This window comes from Hemiscyllium ocellatum, chromosome 29, assembly GCF_020745735.1.
Source record: "Hemiscyllium ocellatum isolate sHemOce1 chromosome 29, sHemOce1.pat.X.cur, whole genome shotgun sequence".
Classification (NCBI taxonomy): Eukaryota; Metazoa; Chordata; class Chondrichthyes; order Orectolobiformes; family Hemiscylliidae; genus Hemiscyllium; species Hemiscyllium ocellatum.
In genome coordinates, this window is record NC_083429.1 from 48,767,021 (window position 1) to 48,784,854 (window position 17,834).

General features: G+C 40.8%; 1 protein-coding gene across 4 annotated transcripts in view; it reads right to left on the reverse strand.

The window, feature by feature from the left end:
* The window catches only part of drd2a (dopamine receptor D2a), a 125,917-nt gene that overhangs the window by 53,657 nt on the left and 54,426 nt on the right, over positions 1 to 17,834 (reverse strand). The gene's annotated exons all lie outside the window — the stretch shown is intronic.

The window sequence follows — 17,834 nt, forward strand, 5'->3', positions numbered from 1 at the left end:
ATTGTCAAATATCTGACACCCCACTACTGTTGTATCACATGACAAAAACAATCTAAACTTCTCACTGAAAAACACAGTAGTTGACACGAAAGCTTAATTTTATAGGTTTACAGTAAATCATCACGAATTCGCCTACCCACGCCAAAAATGTGACATCAAAAATCAAGATCTGTTCGGTAAAATCATGTACCCACAATTTTTAACCTAGTTTTAAACAAACTCCACACTCATGAATCTTATCATTTGAGGCAGGTCTCAAGAAGGGAACCCGCATAGGTATGGAGGAATGGCTGTATGTATTGTTGTAATGTCTTTAAAGAGCTAGGAACTAATTGACCAGGAACTTATTGCTATATGTACGTGTGCCATGGGGCCACATTCGGGTCTGCACTGCAGTTATGTAATATCTGACCAAACATTGGTTTGAAGTAATCTTGCCAAGCAACCTGGGATATGTTAGACACAAGGTGTCCCAACCTTTGTGATCTAATGTGTGAGTACTTTTTAGCATATGGGAACACGGGCGGCACGGTGGCACAGTGGTTAGCACTGCTGTCTCACAGCGCCTGAGACCTGGGTTCAATTCCAGACTCAGGCGACTGACTGTGTGGATTTTGCACGTTCTCCCAGTGTCTGTGTGGGTTTCCTCCGGGTGCTCCGGTTTCTTCCCACAGTCACAAAGATGTGCGAGTCAGGTGATTTGGCCATGCTAAATTGCCCATAGTGTTAGGTAAGGGGTAAATGTAGGGGTATGGGTGGGTTGCGCTTCGGTGGGTCGGTGTGGACTTGTTGGGCCAAAGGGTCTAAACACAAAGACATGTAATATATGATACAGTTATTCTGATATAACATGTCTTTACGTTCCCATATGTTAAAAAGTACTCACGCATTAGACTCACAAAGGTTAGAGAACCTTTTTCGAATATTTTCAGCTCTGTTCTTGTGTTATCTTGCGTATAAGAAAATCCTACATTATAAGAAAACCACACCATTTAAACCAATGGGACTGAAATCGCGTTATAGGCAATAGAGGTAAGGAAAGTTGGTGTTCTACAAATAATGGTCTAAATTCTTCAATCGCATTAAAGCCAATTAGTGTTGAAGGAACACATGTTTTAGCATAACCAACTATACATCCAATGAGATAATTATGACCATAAAAAAGATTTGAGATAGGGCAGTAGGATGATTAGCCATGAACATTTTTAGTGGAAAAATAGGTTTGAGGGATCATATGGCCTTTGTGCCTGTCCAGTGCTGAGGTATCTAGAGTGACTGAACAATCTGATACTGGATCTGTACACCCTGCCTCAGGTGGAGCACGTGGTATCTGAAGAGGTAGCTGAGTGGATTGTTTAGGTTCAATCAGTGGAGGTAGTCATATGGGCACCTCACCAAGGTTTCTCATAACTTCCATTGCGGCATTATATTTAGGGAGGTGCAATATGGGGAAGAGGTCATTCCGAAACTTCTGTCTCCCCCATGATTAAGGATATGCGCAGATGTTATGGATTGTTAAAATGCAGCCCAGGGTTTCAGGTCAAAAACGCTTAATCAGAATTATGCCATTAGAAAAGTAAGAGACCTGCGGATGGCAGTGGTACTAACATTGGCCTCTGATGGAGCAAGGAAATGGAAATCACACAGAATAGCATAGAATGTACAGAACTAAAATAGGCCAAAGCTCCCCTACTCATCTATGCTGGTCGTCATGAGCTTTTTCGAAAACATCTTTCTTGAATGATGTCCTTCTAATTGCTTCCCTGGCAACTACTTTGCTTACTTCCTCTTGTATGTATGCCGTATTCTATATGCTTTTTGAACATTACTTTCCGACGGTGGATGATATTCATGTAGCACCAACTGTTCTGAATGTTAACCCGCAACAAAATAATGTGGCACTGAAGCCATTTGTATATCCGTTTGAAGAGATTAGTTCACTTTCTTGAAGGACATTAGTGAATGATTTGAGTTTTTACAATAGACTGGGAGCTTTCATGGTGCCATCACCTCTAGTGGTTCACTGTATTATGAATTCACATTGAGAGATCTCTTATTGAATAGTCAAATCTGAGTTGACGTTAGGACTTAAGAAATTGGAGTAGAAGTAGGCCACATAGCTACTGAAGTCCGCTCCTCATCAATAAGTTAATAATTGACATTTTACATCAACTTCACTTTCCAACCTATTTCTACATCCCTTGATTCCTTTCATTTTATCAGTTCTTGAATAGAGTTGAAAAGTGTGGTTCTGGAAAAGCATAGCCGGTCAGGCAGCGTCCGATGAGCAGGAGAGTCAATGTTTCAAGCATAAGCTCTTCATCAGAATCTCCAGCATCTGCAGTCCTTACTTTCTCCTAATCCTTCAATATATTTGAGTCCAGCATGAGCCTTCTGCAGAAGTGAAGAAGAAGGGTTCTTAAGAAGACTCATACTGAAACCAAAATGGTTCTCTCTCCACTGATGCTGCCAGGCCTGCTGAGTTTCTCCAGCATTTCTGAGTTTGTTTCAGATTTCCAGCATCTGCAGTACGTTACTTTTCTTTGGGTATTTTTATTCATTCATCTCACCCCAAACCCTAAAAACAACCTGTTTATCACCAGATGTAACATCCTGTTATTAATTGGCAAACATTTGAAATTATGCTATTTAAATTAGAGTAATTTGAGCAAACCTTTAACTGCAATTATCAAGAAAAGTTAAAGTAAGCTTTAGAAATTTAAAAACCCATTCTAGGCCTAAGGAGATGATTACATTATGAATGAATCATTGACTTCTTAGGGAATGCCCTTTGAGGTTTCAATCTGATGTGGATTTGACTCATTAAATATGAAGGAAACCCAAGCCAACGTCAATAGTTCCCTCCATTAAATTAGTTATTTCCAAACAACTATTTAGCAAAATTACAAATCCAGTCAGCAAAGGGCACCCAACTGAGTTTAGGTTAAAAGGACATTATTGAGAAATCATTTCAATACATACATCTGTAAGGATGATATTTTGAATACAACATCATAAGGACTTCCAGAAAATGAGAATTCTCTATCACCAGGTTGTGGTGGTAGATAATTTGAACAATTCTTTAAAAGTATACTTCTTCTTTTGCAATTTGACATGACTGATCACTTGAAGCTATTAAAAGTGTACATTAGTAGTGTCCAGTCAAATGCTGGTGGTGGATATTTACTGCAATTTCACTAGAGCACGCATGAAGAGATACTTTTGAAACTGTTTGTAGCTGAGTTTGAAGGGTTATGCATGTAATATTTTGCTGTTTAAATATGTGCGAGGAAAGGTCAGCTCATTACTCTCTGTCTACTGAAAAACTGGAAGATAAAAACAAGACCCTTAGTCCTAAACACTACAATTTCTCAGCATTTACCCAACTACATATCTTATTTCTCCCAACAAAACGATCTCTCATTCTTCTTAGTTCCAATATAGCCTGTCTACTTAACCTCTTTTCATATACTGCCAATCCAGGAATCAGTCCAGTAAACTTTTGTAGCACTGCTTTAAATGGAAATACATCATTTCATCGGTAAGAAGGACACAACTGGATAAAGTACTCTGGGTAAAATCCCACTGAATCCTTCTTGTATAATAACGTCTTGTTTTATTTGCCCACGGCTGAATATGACAAAATGACTATTGGGGGTTTCAATCAACGAGGTAAAAAAAATGACTGCAGATGCTGGAAACCAGATTCTGGATCAGTGGTGCTGGAAGAGCACAGCAGTTCAGGCAGCATCCAAGAAGCAGCGAAATCGACATTTCAGGCAAAAGACCTTCATCAGGAATAAAGGCAGAGAGCCTGAAGTGTGGAGAGATAAGCTAGAGGAGGGTGGGGGTGGGGAGAAAGTAGAATAGAGTACAATAGGTGAGTGGGGAGGGAATGAAGGTGTTAGGTCAGGGAGAAGCGGGTGGAGTGGATAGGTGGAAAAGGAGATAGGCAGGTAGGACAAGTCCGGACAAGTCATGGGGACAGTGCTGAGCTGAAAGTTTGGAACTAGGGTGAGATAGGGGAAGGGGAAATGAGGAAACTGTTGAAGTCCACATTGATGCTCTGGGGTTGACATGGAGGTCCTGGGCCTCTTTCACAGCTGCTCCCTCACAACCAGGCCCCATGGAGGAAGAACACCTCATTTTCCGCCTCGGAACACTTCAACCCCAGGGCATTAACGTGGACTTCAACAGTTTCCTCATTTCCCCTTCCCCCACCTCACCCTAGTTCCAAACTTCCAGCTCAGCACTGTCCCTATGACTTGTCCGGACTTGTCCAACCAGCCTATCTCCTTTTCCGACCTATCCACTCCACCCTCTCCTCCCTGACCTATCACCTTCATCCCCTCCCCCACTCACCCATTGTACTCTATGCTACTTTCTCCCCACCCCCCACCCTCCTCTAGCTTATCTCTCCACACTTCAGGCTCTCTGCCTTTATTTCTGATGAAGGGCTTTTGCCCAAAATGTCGATTTCGCTGCTCGTTGGATGCTGCCTGAACTGCTGTGCTCTTCCAGCACCACTAATCCAGATATTGGGGGTTTCATTTGAACTGACACAGACAATCGAAGGAAATTTTAGCTGATGTAGCATTTCATATAACTCAAATCATGGTCTTCCCAGACAGACAACAAAATGTCTCTGAGTCTTAGTAAAGTGGATCTAGAATGCAAGAGTAAGACTCTGATAAGGCAGCTCGAATGAAATTAATCTGATTTGAGATTTCTGATTTTTATATGAATTAGAAAGGGAAAGCTTGACCCACCTAAGATAAGGCTTTTAAAATAATTAAAGTTACAGTTTAGAGTAGGCACATAATCGTACACAAATAGAAGTTTAAATTTATTTGCGATTGGGAAATTAAATTTCCAAAGACAGTTAGCATTGGTTGCAGAGATTAGTTTCAAGAAATACATTTGACGAAACTTTTTTTCTCTTGCAGAAAGAAGATTAGAACAACAAAAAGGCATAAACCAGATAATCTTGTAAGAATACTGAGAGACAAATAATGTAGCAAAGGGGCAGAAACAGGGTCACCTCAACCTCGGGAGAACAAGCAACTCTGCTTCGCAAGTCGGGTAAGTGGGAAGCAGTTCCCGAAATTGTTGGCTTTGTCACAGAATCAGAGTATTAGGTTTAACTATGTATAAATAAGTTTATATTTGAGCTGATATTGCAAATATTATAACAATTGGTAGAAATTCCCATCCTTTTTAATCTTCTGTACTAAGAGCAGCAAGGGGTATGAACCACATGATGAAATTTGAAAAGTTATTATTATTAAGCAAGTCTACGATGTGGTTGGCAAACATCTAAAAGGAACATAACAATCGGTATTGGAATGTGATCAATAATCAAAAGAGCCAAAGGGTGGCTAATAGGGGCTCTGGCAAACATCACGAGATATTGGGAGGATCCAAAGTTGTCTATCACTGATCGTGTGTTCACAGGATTGGATGTGTAGGTCTGAGGGGATGTGGTAAGCACTGATGTCAATGTTGTATGGAACCAATTTAATGCTGTTTGTATATATATATCCTGTACTTTATCGGGAAAAGTAGTGTGTCACTGATCTCCAATCTGAGCTAAGAGGGCGACTGAGCCCCATGTGAAAACTAGATTCAAAGCAGTCTTTAGCCTCTCCCTCACATGTGGTAAAGAAGCTCCAAATAAAGATTGATTTGTGCTACTGAACACAGGACTCAATTCCTCTTTAACACCTTTGTGGTAAAAGCTAGTATAACAATTACCTTCATAACACTATCCCCTCATCTTTAAAAAGATAATGATTTTTCATTTTTTCCCAGCAAAATTGCAAATTGCATTGACCATTTGTCACTGCTGTGCTCAACTACTTAAGCTATCTTTGCAATCTCTTTATATTCACCTCATAGCTTACCTTTCACCCTAGCTTTGTATCATCAATATTGGATTTATTGCACTCAGTTCCTTCCTCTAAGTGCATGCCAAGCATTACATATAGCTGAGGCCCATGCACTGATCCTTGTAGTATTTCACTAATTACACACTGCAAAACCGAAAAATGACCTGAAAAAGTTGCCCTTTGGTTGCTTTTAAATTTTTTCCCTCTCACCTTCAACCTCTGCCCTCTAATTTTGGACTCCCCTACCCTGGAGAAAAGGCCTTAACTATTCATACCATCCATGCCCCTCATGATTTTATCTGCATCTATCAGGTCACCCCTCAGCCTCATGCGTCCAGGGAAATTAGACTCCAGCCAATTCAGCCTCTCCGTATAGTTGAAAGCCTCCAATCCTGGCAGCATATTTGTAAATCTTTTCTGAACCACTTCAAGTTTAACAACATTTTTCCTATAGTAGGGAGACAGAATTGAATGCAGTATTCCAAACGTGATCTAATCAATGTCCTGTACAGCCATAACACGGGTTTCCAACTTCTATACTCAATGCACTGACCAATAAAGACAAGTGTACCATACACCTTCAGCACTATCCTATCTACCTGTGACTCCACTTTCAATGAACTATAATTCTGCACTCAAAGGTCTCTTTGTTCCTCAACATTCCTCAGGACATTACCATTAAGTGCATAAGTCCTGCCCTGATTTGCCTTTCCAAAATTCAGCACCTCACATTTATCTAAATAAAACTCCATCTGCCACTCCTCAGCCCACTGGCCCATCTGATCAAGATCCTCTGAGGTAACCTTCTTTGTTGTCCATTACACCTCCAATTTTGGTGCAATCTGCAAACTTACTAACCATACCTCCTACATTCGCATCTAAACCATTTATGCACATGACAAAAAGCAGTGGAACCAGCACTGATCTTTGTGACACTGTGCTGATCACACGCCTCAGTCCCAAAAGCAACCCTCCACCACAACCCTATCTTTGAGACAAATTTGCATCCGAATGGCTAGTTCTCCCTGTATTCCATGTGATCTAACCTTTTTAATCAGTCTACCATGTGGAACCTTGTTGAAGGCCTTACTGACATCCATCGAGGTTGCATCCACCGTTTTGGCCTCATCAATCCTCTTCATCACTTCTTCAAAAAAACTCAATCAAGTTAGTGAAATTTTCCAGCAATTTCTATTTTTATCTGACTTACAGCATCTGCAGTTCTTTCAATTTTAATTGATGTCAGGCTCACCAGTTCCCTGACTTTTCTTTACCACCTTTCTTAATTAAAGGCAACAGTGTAAAGAGAATTGAACCTCTTACAATCTGAGTGAGCAACTGGAAAGCTGCAGTGGTGGGACATTATGTTCTACCTTTGAATAGAATGAGAGAGAGAGAGAGAGAGCATCTATAAATGGTTGTGTTGCCAATAGTCTTAGACCCAGTGGGAATCAAAACAGGGTATTAGTTATCATTGCTTTTCTGACACTTGATTTTTATTTTTTGAAAATCCTGCATTTGTTGACGTTAGATAAGAAGAAGACCAGGCTAACTGTGATGCTTCTCACAAATTACTTCTTGGCATTTAGCATATTACAGAAATACATCAAAAGATTGCTCGCTGTCTGTACTGTGACTCAGCAGGGGAGATAGCTACCGTGGAAAGTCTACATATTCCCCTTAGTGCAGTGAGAGAAATATTAATTGTAGCAGTATACAATGTCATTGCGATTTTCCTGAGCAGATATAACATCCCCATGAATCAGAGTAATGACATTATGAAGCTTACAAGCAATTGTGTATTTTGCTATGAGCACAAAGCAAAATTACTGCCACAAACTCTCTCTATCACATGCTAACACGCATATCAAAGATAATTCATTTGACAGTTTTAGAAATTTCATCAGAGCCTCTGCAGTGTTTGAAATTTCCATTAGCATCTTTACCTGTAGAATGCATATATCAGTTTCCCATATCTATTCCGCCTACCTTAACTTCAATACAATTTGCGTGGAATTTAAATATATGCAAGTATCTGCATTTTCAATTTATCCTTCCCGGAATATTTGTGTTAGCATTTGTGAATACAAACAGGAAACCTGGTTTTATTGCAGTTCGAGATATTGGTAACGTTGTCCTCAAACAATGAATTACAAAATTTGGGTTTATTTCACATCTGGTCACATAAGCCAACCTTAAAAGTATTTGCAACACCTTATATATATCATGCTTTTTACTTTTGGAAGGAGTAAATGGGGAAAGTGGGTTCAAAAACACTACTTATTAAGTAAAGATTTATCGCCAATCAATTCACCTTTTATTTGCTCTATTTACCCTTCCAATTAATGTCACAGAAATCCATTTTAGATGCAAAATGCAAAACCGCACAGGTTGGTTAGCGTGAGATTAACATTAACAATTTCCCTTTCAATATTCTTCCCTCCTCCTTTCATCGACCTGTTTGTACAAAGAGTTTAAAATATCTCAGTCATATTTCAAGTGGTAACTGGACCAACTATAATTGGACATAATTGGCCAATCTCTCATGAAGAGGCCAAAATGACACCTTTTCCCTTCTGCAGAGCCTGGAATAACATCTGTCAGTGTCATATGGATATTCAGTTGAGTAGGTGGTACTCTTCTGAGATTCACATTGAGTGAAGTATGTTTGAAGGTCACTGTCAAGCAGTATCCTTAGTCAAAGAAATGCTCTTCACCAAATACTGAGATAAAATGTGTTGTAATTCATCTTTGCTGCTCTATGATCAATTGGAACAATGAGTGGGGAATGGCGAATGAATGTATAGAAACAGCTTTAACATGGCCATTTCTTCTCAACATATTTTCCAATCAAGAAAGCCTTTGTTATAAACCACGAGTTGTCAATTAAACAGGACTGAGAACTAAAACAACAATCCAATTCAATTACAAGAAACAGTGATTCATTTGAATATTTATTAAATAGACAAGCAGTAACATCATTAGTCAGATTACAAATCTATTTAACTGTCTAATCGTTATACATAATTATCTTTTAATGGTTACGTTGACTATTCCCTGATTGTAAAAACAATGACTGCAGATGCTGGAAACCAGATTCTGGATCAGTTCCTGATGAAGGGCTTTTGCCCAAACCGTCGATTTCGCTGCACTTTGGATGCTGCTTGAGCTGCTGTGCTCTTCCAGCACCACTGATCCAGGATATTCCCTGATTGCTTTGATCACCTTTCAAGAGACTTGCTATACATAATCAACAAACCATCAAGTCAGATGTGTTGTCTATCACCCAAGTAACACATAAAGTTTGCTGTTTAAAAGTTGGGAAACCTTGCTAAAAGGTTAAGTAAGGTCAACTGTGAAATATGTGAAAGTTAAAGAATGGAAGGTGGAAACATAGCAGAGATATAACAGCAGCATCAAAGTAAAGCCAAGCTTGGAATTTTAAAGAATGATAATTGTGTTAATTGCTCTCTCACAGTATGCCTATGAAGTCAAAAGAAAACTTGCACTTATATAGTGTATTTAAGGCAATAATATATTCCAAGACATTTCACAAGAGAGTATTCAGAGCAAAATTGACATGAACAAAAGTAGAAGATGTTAAGTCCTCGAAAAGATAGATTTAAAGCAGTGTTTTAAGTAAGGAGAGAGGGCTGGAGTGGCTCAGGCACCTTTGAGACTTACTTCAGCTAAGATTACAGATACCAGAAATTATCAGCAGCTGGCTTATTCAGCATGATGTAATGATTATATGCACAAAGATTTTACAAAGGCAAACTCAAGCCACCTGTCCAGACTCTCAAAACCCCACTAGTTCTTGAATTCAAATGACTCCGTCCTGTGGACCCTACTGTAAAACAAAATGGGATAGCCGGTTAAAACCCAGCTACTGACAGAAATCATTGGAAAGTGCATTACAAAGCACAAAGGTAACAAATATAGTCAATGCTTAGAACTCCAATGACAGCACAGTGGCTATTTTCACAAAGCAGACAGTTTAGATTAAAACCTGTGAACTGTGGCTTTCAATTTGGAGAACAGCTATTGTTAGTGCCACAGAATCTACCAATTTCATGGAGCATCTGACTCAAAAGACGTGATGAGTGGCCACAACAAATGAAACTGAGATGGAAGTGACCACCACCACTCCAGAATGGGTTAAGAGTCAGGATGGCTGTTTCCATTTTACTGTGGATTTCTGGACCAATAATCCATTGGACTGGAATGCCATTGTTCAATGTAAGCACAGGGTGTGTATTAGCAATCTCTCTGTTCAGTATAGGCTGCCCCTATGCTATTAATCAGTGTGTTTAGTACACATGAGGTCTGCTCTCTGAATCTCTGCACTCAGCATAGATAATGTCAGTACGATAAATCTGTGTTCAGTATAGATGGGATCTGTAGTGTCAATCTACGTTTGGCAATGGTAGGGCCTGTGCTGTTTATCTCTCTGTGCTGTGTAGTTGGACCAGTCGGCAACTTCTTTGCAAAATATTTCATTATAAAATTGCAAAAAAGCATTGTGTCTTCTATTTTGCTTTCTTTTTCATTGTGCTTCCAGTGGTCAGACAATTTGTTTCTTTGATATCAGTCGAAACATAGGAAGGATAATGGAAGAAATGATGCTGCTCTGCAAAATATCTTGCAATTCTAAATCGATAAAACTATGTGCACTCAGATAGTACTTTGAAAAGGAAAAATAGTTTGAGCCCTTATTTTTTGTGCTGTTCGACTCCTTGTTCTTCCTCAGATGTCTGTCCTTTACCCTTTACGTTGTGCACTGTTTTTGCCAAATTGATAACATGCTTTTCCAAATCATTCACAACGATGACAAGATATTTATGTCAAATGGGTGGGCAAAGAGATCTTGGAGAGTTGTAGGGATGGGCAGCACAATAGAGTTAGGGAGGGCTGAAGCCATGAAGGAATTTTAAACACAGATGAGGTTCTTAAATTTCTGGTGTTGGCATACTGAGGGTTGATTTAAGCCAGTGAACATGTGGACCCCTTCCCATCCCTCGACTCCCTTTCCAGTTCCTCTGCCTCCCTTCCATTCCACTTACCAAACCTTCCTTCCAGCCATCAACCAGACTCACTCCTCCCATCATCCAACCAGGTCTTAACCCCTACCTGTGGGCGCCTATCACTCCCTCACCACTCAGCCCCTCTCCCCACTCAACCCCCTCCCACAACCTCCTTTATCTGCAGCTCCGCTCACCCCCATCCCCAGTCCGGAAGAAGGGTTACACCTGAAACATCAACTTCTCCACCTCCTGATGCTGCCTGGCTAGCTGTGTTCTGCCAGCCTCCTGCCTGTCTACTTTGGATTCCAGCATCTGCAGTTTTTTTGTTTCTAGGATTTATCAGCACCAGAGGTCAAGGTTTTGTGAGTTTGGGGTAAACTCAAATTCATGAAGATGGAGGTTAGCTGGGAATGAAGAAAGCTTCAATACAGTCTTGTGTAAACGAGTTTTGTAAATAGTGATAAAGATTAGAGGAACGTGGCTGACCATTGATGTGATATGATGTGGTACCTGTGAGTTAGAAGTGGCCACTGATGCCAATCCAGGTCTTATGTATCTCCACAATCTCCTTTAGTTGCACTGGTGGGATTTTTACCTTCAGTAGAGTAGTCACTTCCGATGAGGTGATAATTGAATTACCTGCTGTAACCTTGCAACAAGGCATGGTAATGAAGTGCTGAAGAATTCAATAGACTTTTATTACAGCTTCTGTTGGCTACAGACATTATAACCAAAGGCATTTGCCTACCTGGGCTAAATATAAGGGAAAAGTCATCACAATCTTACCAAACCATAAGGCTACCGTCTCAGAAGAAAGAGAGAGGTGACTGGTGGTGGTTTAACCAGAGGGCCACCTCACCTTAGGTGAGGGGAGAGATTGAGATGGAGAATCCTTCTTGGTAGCCTCAGAATTGAACTACGCTGTTGACATCACTTTGCATTGCAAACCAGCCATCCATTAACTGAGATATAAACACACCCCTCAACATGCCATGCTTCAGGGGGACTCAGTAAGATGGAGACTGAGACTTTTATACCATTGGGTCAGGTGTCATGACATAGTGAAGATATTGTGAGAAGGTCCCATAAAAGTATATTGCATATTTTATATGACACAGAACATAGTATTGTCTTATTTCACCAAATTAATAAATTCGAAACAGGTATAGATATGATTGTACATTAGCACTTGTTGTCAATTCAATAATTAGACCAACAGAGTTCACAAGATGAACTATTGAAGCTCTAGCATAATGTTTTGGAAGTTTAATGATTTATCCTGATCTAGTAATCAAATACTTGTTTGGAGAGCAATGTGTTATTCTCAGTTGACAGCTTGCTCTCACTCAGCTTTATTGCACAATCAGCTGAGTTTTATTCTTCATTCTCTACATGCATGGTTAGCATGTCATACAATCCCTACAATGATGAAGCAAGCCATTCAGCCCATCGAGTTACAACGACCCTCCAAAGAGCATCTCACCCAAACCCACCCGATTCCCATAACCCTGCATTTCCCATGGCTAACCCACCTAACCTGCACATCCCTGGACACAAAGGGCAATTTAACATGACCAGTCCACCTAATCTGCACATCTTTGGACTGTGGGAGGAAACCAGAGCACCCAGAGGAAAGCCCACACAGACACAAGGAGAATGTGCAAACCTGAGGGTGGGATTGAACCTGGGTCCTCAGTGCTGTGAGGTAACAGTGCTAACCACTGAGCCACACAATGGTTGAGCTGCCTTTGCAATGTAGCACCGTGATCAGTAATGCCTTCATATGACCTGGGCTGGTTTAATGTTTTTCAAACCTTTATGGTATCTGGATATTTGTGGCTGGTCTTTTGGCTCATATTCCCTGCCCAGAGTACAACTTTGGTCATGTATTCCTCTCATTATCTTTTGTCTTTGAAATGGAAAGTCCTGTAGCTCTTTCATGCTCACTCGCAGGGTGTGATTTCAATCTGATGAACGGTTACACTGCTGAGATTGGCACATTCTGCTAATTCTGTCACTGCTGGATCATTGGTTGGATGATCTCAGGCTGAATTTGTGTTTTGGCGCTGCAATGCGATTGGGTCATGGAGCAGGGAATTTGTTTTCTTTTCTATGGCGCAAGGTGGAACTTTTAGGTTGTACCAGAGTGTGCCATTTATTGGAGTACATATCTTTGAAGATGTGTAACAGTAGTATGTTGACATGAGCTGTTATGACAATTCTAGTTTTTGAGCTGTGTCAACCTGCCTCTGGAAACAAATCATGCTAATGGCCATTAAAGCTACTATCACCTTTCACCACAATATGACATGTGTGATGTTCACAATATGAAGAGCTTGGTCAGCCTCCAACATTTGCTTTTCACAATAGGTACTTTATTGGTAATGTTTTTTAAATACTTGACACCAACCTTGTACCATCTTGTTGGTCACATGGGCCTTGTTCTAGGGTGTGAATTGACCTTTTCTGCTCAATGTCCTTTGATGCCACAGGCCAAGTAGGTGTGAAGAAATGCCAGACAAACTTAGGACAGATGTGACCAACTGGATCTTGCCTGGTTTGGTGCACTTTGCTGACTTCAGCAATAATGTTGATATGTATCGAGTTCTGTCTGACAATTGAGATTGCCTCCACTGGGATCTTTACTACATTATGTAGACTAGATAAATTCAAGTGTTGTTGTTAATTAAAAGGTCTGTGAGATTTGATTAAAAGCAGCCACATACATGACAATGATATAAAACACTGTCATACCTTAGCAAATCTCTGTTTCCTCCTTCCTGACTTGGAGGTTTTCAGCTCTTGTCTGCTTTAGAACGCATCCTGTGAGAGATTGCGTGTAGCAATGGGTAAGAAAACTGTCTTTCAGCTCTGGCCCTTGGGTTTGTGTCTGATTGGGAAAGGTGGAACGCTCATCTGCTCTCCTTTGTGATTGACAATCTGTTCAAACATGAACATTGCCAGCCCAGTTCTGACTCCAGTGATTGCAATGAATTGTCAGTGAGTTGGCACCAATTTAACACAGATTGCACTGAGAGAACAGATAGATGGCTGCTACAGGAAATTGATCATGTTGTTTTTTAGTGATTTGGAGTGGTGATTTGGGCTGGCTGCTGGTGAGGTAGATTCCTGTCAAAGTGCTGAGGCACCTGGCACAGAGAGGGTTCTAACTGCTGACACTAAGAGAAACACTGAGAGAAACAGAGAAATTCGCACGTCCTGTCATTATGTCAGCAGCATAAAATTATCAAGATTGTTATGTTACAGCTGAGCTAAATTAATTTATTGCCAGTTGATGCTTCTACATTTAGGCAGAGGTTAGCGCAATCCCACAGCCTTTTATAAATTAGTGTTAATTTGTGATTTATCTCAATGTCTCTCCTCTTTTAAACCCATGGCATTGGCCTGTTCTTTGATCCTTGGTCTTTCACCTTGAGTTTCTCAGTCAAAATGCAAAATGTAAAGAGGAAACATTCCCTGGAAACAATTTAGTTGACCTACAAATGGTTAAGATACATGGAGACACCTTGCGGTAGGTTAAAATCCACACATGGTCCCTAACAGAAGAAATTAATTATTTTAAATCCTCCTGTGGGGTTTCTGTTCTGCCTTATTGCATAGCACCTGCTAGAATGAGTTGCTGGTAAAAGTCCCATGGAAGTTAATGTATGCTGCAAGACTCTCTCAAGTACTGATGATGTTACAGGCTCTGTTCCGGCTATCACTGGTATCATTTCCAAGTAATATTCCAATGCTGTTTTCCCAAAGGCCAATCCTCATCCTGTTTGCTATCTCCCACTGGACTGTGGTCTTGGGAAAGGGTTGTTTGAGGTAGTTCTCAGCAGCCTATCCTCCTTTAGTTCTTTGCTTTATCTTAGGCTTATCTAGTGATTAATGCTAAAGGATACATCCAGTATAAGAGCCTGAGTTAAAAGAGCAGTAGTAGCCCATTGAGCCCATCAAGTCTGATCTTCCATTCGATGAGATCATGGCCGATTACTGATTCGATTGTTGGTAAGATTTTAGAGTCCATTGTTAAGGACGAGACTGCTGAGTACTTGGAAGCGCATGGTAGAACAGGGCTGAGTCAGCATGGCTTCATCAAGAGGACGCTATGCCTGATATATCTCTTCGAGTTCTTTGAGGAGATAGAAAGCAAGTTAGACAAAGGAGAGCCAGTGGATGTGATCTATTTGGATTTCCAGAAGGCCTTTGACAAGGTGCTGCACAGGAGGCTGCTAAATAAGATAAGAGCCCAGGATGGTAGGGATAAGGTATTGACATGGATAGCGGATTGATTGACTGGCACAAGGCAGAGAATAGGCATAAAGGAATCTTTTTCAGGATGACAACCAGTGACTAGTGGAGTTCTGCAGGGGTTCACACTGAGCCCATAATGTTTCACATTATACATTAATGACTTGGACAAAAGAACTGAGGGCCTTGTTGTTAAGTTCACAGAAATCACAAAGATAGGTGGAGGCACAGGTAGTGTTGAGGAAGGGGGAACACTGCAGAAGGACTAGGAGAGTAGGCAAAAAAGTGGAATGCAATGTGGGAAACTGTCAGGTTATGCACTTTGATAGGAAGATTAGAGGCGCAGACTATTTTCTAAAAAGAGAAAGGCTTTGGAAATCTAAAGCAGAAAGGGACTTGGGAACCCTAGTTCAGGATTCTCTTAAGATTAACATGAAGGTTCAATTGGCAGTTAGGAAGGCAAATGCAATGTCAACATTCATTCCAAGAGGGCAAGAATACAGGAGCAGGGATGTACTGCTGATCCTCTGGTCAGATGGTGTTTGGAATATTGTGAGTGGTTTTGGCTGCCGTGTCTAAGGAAGGATGCACTGGTATTGGAGGTGTTCAGAGGAGATTTACAAGAATGATCCCAGGGATGAAGGGCTTGTCATATAATGAACAGTTGAGGACTCTGGGTCTATACTCAATGTTTAGAAGAATGAGGGGGTTTTGACTGCAAATTACAGAATATTGAAAGGCCTGATTAGAGTGGATATGGAGAAGATATTGCCACTGATAGGAGAGATGAGGACCCAAGACATTATCTCAGAGTGAAGGGACGATTTGGAACTGAGATGAGGGAGGATTTCTTCAGCTGGAGGCTGGTGAATCTGTTAATCTGCAGAGGGCTTTGGAAGCCAAGTCATTGAGTGTATTTAAGACAGAGGTAGATAGGTTCTTGATTGGTAAGAGGTTCAAGGGTTACAAGGAGAAGGCAGGAGAATGGGATTGAATAACATATCAGCCATGATCGAATAGTGGAGCAGAGTTGATCGGCTGAATAGCTTAACTCTTAGGTCTTATGGTCTTAATTATGGTCTTAGGATAATCCTCAACTTCACTCTCCTGCCTTTTCCCCATAATCCCTGGTTCCCTTATTGATTAAAAATCTATCCATCTCAGCCTTGAATATGCTTGATGACAAAGTCTAGACAGCCCTTTGCAGTAAAGAAATTCCTCCTCATCTCTGTCTTGTAGATGTGACTCCTTATCCACCGAAGAGGTGCTGTTTTTAGATATAATGAAGATTTACTGATGATAACAATAAGTACAACTACATTTGGACAGGCATGAATAGGAGGAATTTAGGGATCTGACATAATCATCTCTGTTCCATCAAGATCAGGACTCCTTGTCTCCATCTGCAGACAGTGTGATCTCAGAATGGCTGGAGATAATGTAACATGAACATTATTCAGTTGTGTTAAGGTCAATGTTCCCAGTGGGTGGAGCACCACACACATACACGTGCATAGAATTCAAGCATTTCATTAGGTTGCATGACAAGTCATGGCAGGATTTACACACTTAATGGTAGAGTCCTGAGGAGCGTTACTGAATAAAGAGACCTTAGGGTGCAGGTTTGTAGTTCCTTGAATGTGGATTCACAGAGAAACAGGCGAATGAAGAAGGCATTTGGTACACTTGCCTATCGAGTATAGGAATTGGGTCATCTTATTGTGGCTGTACAGGATTTTGATCAGGCCACTTTTGAAATACTACATTCAATTCTGGTCTGGGAGAAAGTGAGCATTGCAGTCGCTGGAGATCAGAGTCGAAAGTGTGGTGCTGGAAAAGCACAGCAGGTCAGGCAGCATCTGAGGAGCAGGAGAACCGATGTTTCGAGTCAGTCCGTTGGCTTCAAGGTTCAGAGAGCACACTGAGTGAGAAACCACAAATGGGACTGCATACCAAGGCAGGGAAGCTCGTTTGTGAAATGTTGGACAAACCTCAGCTGGAGTAGGATTGCTTCCCTATGTACTCACGGTCAGACCGTCAACTCCATACTGGTGCAGGCAGCTCCAGGTTATCTTAAATCCTGCTGTGTGTTGGGAACACACACTCTGACATCAGAGCCAATATCTTATACAACAGTTCCCACAATATGAACAACAACAAAAGAAATTGCATGCTTTGGTAATCTGTTGGTACCCTGCTGTTTTGATTTGATCTGCATGGATGGGACTTTTAGCTGATAAGCCACTGAGACACAGAGACGTAAAAATGATTCTGTTTGTGAGTGAAAGCTCCCAGTAAGTCTGAATATTCCCTGTTAGCTCAAGGTTTAGTAGTATTGACTTCTTAGTGCTGATACATCTTTATAATAAACATCAGTGAACTTAGCCAAAAGTTTTCTAATTTAAAAAAAGACATTGTGCAGCATTGCAGTCAGTTACAGAAAGCCTACCTTTGAACAAAGCTAACAAAATGCACCAAACTATCACATAGGTGGCACCTGGCAGTTGATTCACATGCACAAAAGCAATCTCCATCTCCATTTCCTCTTTATCTCAGCTGAATCATGCTGGCTTCCAGTTACACTACAATCACAGGCTGTTGCTTGCAGCCACAGCAAAATAGTCAGTCTTTGTGAAGTAGCCTGGACAGTGCTGATTAAAGGCAG